Genomic DNA, 4,684 nt, shown 5'->3' with positions numbered 1-4,684 from the left:
CAACTAGCCTACCTGGTTAAATAAAGGTGTTCTCAACTAGCCTACCTGGTTAAATAAAGGTGTTCTCAACTAGCCTACCTGGTTAAATAAAGGTGTTCTCAACTAGCCTACCTGGTTAAATAAAGGTGTTCTCAACTAGCCTACCTGGTTAAATAAAGGCGAAATAAAATAAATACTAATCAATCCCTGCCCGGACGAGAGGGTGTGTCTCTCGACAGCCAATGAACTGAACGAGGTCTTCACCTGCTTTGAAGCAAGGGGGGCATCCCTGCTCCCCCGGGCCTGTCTGGAGGAGGATGTCATGGCAACTGAGAGCGCGCTTGTCATCAATGAGGAAGTCGTATGAGTGTTCCAAAGCACTGGAGTACGAAAAGAGCCCGAGGCCTGGTAACATAAGTGGTCGTGTCTTGAAACACCGTTGCACTCAGCTGAGCGCTGTCTTCTGATCCCTCTGTCCACGGTCCCTGGATACATTGGAAATTCCATCTCTCTGGGAAAAAATATATACATTGTTGTACCTGTCCATAAAACACCTCTCATCCGTCTGCATCAAATGGCTACAGACACGCCTCTCTGACCTCTCTCCGGGTTACATCTCTTGAAAACATCATCAAAGTCAACACCACCTAGTTGACCCCCTCCAATCTGCATATATCATCAACACCACCAGTCACCTGGTTGACCCCCTCCAGTCTCCATATATCATCAACACCACCTAGTTGACCCCCTCCAATCTGCATATATCATCAACACCACCAGTCACCTGGTTGACCCCCTCCAGTCTCCATATATCATCAACACCACCTGGTTGACCCCCTCCAATCTGCATATATCATCAACACCACCTGGTTGACCCCCTCCGATCTGCATATATCATCAACACCACCTGGTTGACCCCCTCCAATCTGCATATATCATCAACACCCTCAGTCACCTGGTTGACCCCTCCAATCTCACCTAGTTGACCCCTCCAATCTGCATATATCATCAACACCACCTAGTTGACCCCCTCCAATCTGCATATATCATCAACACCACCTAGTTGACCCCCTCCAATCTGCATATATCATCAACACCACCTAGTTGACCCCCTCCAATCTGCATATATCATCAACACCACCTAGTTTACCCCCTCCAGTCTGCATATATCATCAACACCACCTAGTTGACCCCTCCAGTCCTGCATATATCATCAACACCCTCAGTCACCTGGTTGACCCCCTCCAATCTGCATATATCATCAACACCACCTAGTTGACCCCCTCCAGTCTGCATATATCATCAACACCCCAGTCACCTGGTTGACCCCCTCCAGTCCTGCATATATCATCAACACCACCAGTCACCTGGTTGATCCCCCTCCAGTCCGCAATCTGCATATATCATCAACACCCTCAGTCACCTGGTTGACCCCCTCCAGTCCGCATATATCATCAACACCACCAGTCACCTGGTTGACCCCCTCCAGTCCGCATATATCATCAACACCCTCAGTCACCTGGTTGACCCCCTCCAGTCCGCATATATCATCAACACCACCTAGTTGACCCCCTCCAGTCCGCATATATCATCAACACCACCAGTCACCTGGTTGACCCCCTCCAGTCCGCATATATCATCAACACCCTCAGTCACCTGGTTGACCCCCTCCAGTCCGCATATATCATCAACACCACCTAGTTGACCCCCTCCAATCTGCATATCATCAACACTACCAGTCACCTGGTTGACCTTGTTGCATATATCAATCTCCGATGCATCTCCTTGGTTGGAAAATGTTTTTTAATGTTTTTGTACCGCGGGGCGCTGTCCTCAGATAATCGCATGTTGTCCAATCTGCATAAAGCCCTTTTGTACTCCGGGGCGCTGTCATCACATCGTCATGTTGTGCTTTCGCCATAAAGCACCTTTGACCCCCTCCGGGGCGCTGCAGATTAACACCATGGTTGACCCCCTCCAATCTGCCATATCATCAAAACCACCTTTTGTACGCGGGGCGCTGTCCTCAGATTATCACATGGTGTGCTTCTGCATAAAGCCCACCTAGCGGGGCGCTGTCCTCAGATATCACATCGCCATAAAGCCCTTTGACTCCAATCTGCGCTGTATCAGATTATCACATGGTGTGCTTTCGCATATATCATAAAGCCCTTTTGACGCCCTCCAATCTGTCCTCAGATTATCACATGGTCCAATCTGCATACGTCATCAACATAAAGTCCCTTTGTACGCTTGGGCGCTGTCCTCAGATTATCACATGGTGTGCTTTCGCCATAAAGCCTTTTTGTACGCGGGGCGCTGTCCTCAGATTATCACATGTTGTGCTTTCGCCATAAAGCCTTTTTGAAATCTGACAAAGCGGCTGGATTATCAAGACGTTAAGCTTTTAAATGATGTAAGACACTTGTATTTTCACGAATGTTGAATATTATAAATTAATATATTTTTTTAATTTCGCGCTTTGCAATTTCACCGGATGCTGACGAGGTGCGGCGCTAGCGGGCCAAAGATGTTGTGTATCAACATAGAGATGATTCATTTACTTTTTGTCTTCAGAAGAAGCTTCCTACTGAACATTACTCACTCAGCTTTATATTGGATGATATCTCCAGGTTCTGCTGTTTCTTCTGCAAGTCTTGGTTCGTTAGTAGCTTTCTCTGTCTGTCTGTCTGTCTGTCTGTCTGTCTGTCTGTCTGTCTGTCTGTCTGTCTGTCTGTCTGTCTGTCTGTCTGTCTGTCTGTCTGTCTGTCTGTCTGTCTGTCTGTCTGTCTGTCTGTCTGTCTGTCTGTCTGTCTGTCTGTCTGTCTGTCTGTCTGTCTGTCTGTCCCTGTCTGTCTGTCTCGCTCTCGCTCGCTCGCTCGCTCTCTCTCTCTCTCTCTCTCTCTCTCTCTCTCTCTCTCTCTCTCTCTCTCTCTCTCTCTCTCTCTCTCTCTCTCTCTCTCTCTCTCCCCCTTTCCTTCTCTCTCTCCCTCTCTGTCTCTCCCTCTTTCTCTGTCTCTCTCCATGACATTCAGTTGTTTCCATCTCTCTCCCCAAGGAGAAAGTAAAGTGAATTATCAGTGTTACCATTCTCCTGAACACTCAGGGGGTCCGATAGAACAGTCTCCTGATGTACTGAAGTGTCCCAAATAGAACCACATTCCCTACAAAAGTGCACTACTTTTGACCAGAATCCATTGGGTCATGGTTCGAAATAGTGCACTATGAACTAAATAGTGTGCCGTTTGGGACTCAGACTGAAGGGGTGTGTAGGGATACTGTCATACAGGGGGAGGGGAGGCAGGGTTAATGTAATTTGTCATGTTACTATGCAATTTCCCCTCATAGAAAAAGAGGTAATTCAATCTCTCGAAGCATCTGAAAATGTAAGAGAAAATTGTCTTTGTCAAGGCTGTGTTATTATAATATTATACAGACATACCATGCCATTAGTCATGTTTACTCTCTCTAACATTAGTATCGTCTCTCACTCTTTTGAGAGCTATTTGTGTGTGTGTGTGTGTGTGAGAGATAGAGAGTCTGTGTGTGTGTGCGTGCGTGTGTGTGTGCGTGTGTGCGTATTACTATTCCAATACATAATTACGCGTAATGCTTTTATGGGACCAATTACACTTCCGTCATTAAGAAGACGGATGGAAGAATGATTGAAGAGAACTACAAAGTTATTAAATATTACGGGCTCATCATCACCACACCACAGAACTGTCTTGGTCTAAAACATATAGATTTTAACGACTGTAAGGATGGTTTGATGTCTGAAATAAAGAGACACTCTGCTTTTGTTTTGGGATGCCAAAAATCAGGGTCTAGTTTTATCTTGTCTTGATCATGTGGTCAAGTGCTTCAAAAAGGAAAATCCCCCACTTAAATCTGCAGCCACCCACTGTGCTTTGTCTCAGGATGGTAAGTTGGTGGTTGAAGATATCCCTCTAGTGGTGTGGGGGCTGTGCTTTGGTGATATTTCTGTCTGGGTTGGCGCCCCCTTAGGTTGTGCCGTGGCGGAGATCTTTGTGGGCTATACTCGGCCTTGTCTCAGGATGGTAAGTTGGTGGTTGAAGATATCCCTCTAGTGGTGTGGGGGCTGTGCTTTGGCAAAGTGGGTGAGGTTATATCCTTCCTGTTTGGCCCTGTCCGGTGGTGTCCTCGGATGGGGCCACAGTGTCTCCTGACCCCTCCTGTCTCAGCCTCCAGTATTTATGCTGCAGTAGTTTATGTGTTGGGGGGCTAGGGTCAGTTTGTTATATCTGGAGTACTTGTCCTGTCCTATTCAGTGTCCTGTGTGAATCTATGTGTGCTCTCTCTAATTCTCTCTTTCTCTCTTTCTTTCTCTCTCTCGGAGGACCTGAGCCCTAGGACCATGCCTCAGGACTACCTGGCATGATGACTCCTTGCTGTCCCCAGTCCACCTGACCGTGCTGCTGCTTCAGTTTCAACTGTTCTGCCTTATTATTATTCGCCCATGCAGGTCATTTATGAACATTTGAACATCTTGGCCATGTTCTGTTATAATCTCCACCCGGCACAGCCAGAAGAGGACTGGCCACCTCACATTGCCTGGTTCCTCTCTTGGTTTCTTCCTAGGTTTTGGCCTTTCTAGGGAGTTTTTCCTAGCCACCGTGCTTCTAGACCTGCATTGCTTGCTGTTTGGGGTTTTAGGCTGGGTTTCTGTACAGCACTTTGAGAT

The sequence above is a fragment of the Oncorhynchus gorbuscha genome, unplaced genomic scaffold (assembly GCF_021184085.1).
Source record: "Oncorhynchus gorbuscha isolate QuinsamMale2020 ecotype Even-year unplaced genomic scaffold, OgorEven_v1.0 Un_scaffold_3008, whole genome shotgun sequence".
In the NCBI taxonomy this organism is placed as follows: Eukaryota; Metazoa; Chordata; class Actinopteri; order Salmoniformes; family Salmonidae; genus Oncorhynchus; species Oncorhynchus gorbuscha.
Note: the sequence above shows the minus strand (reverse complement) of the source record.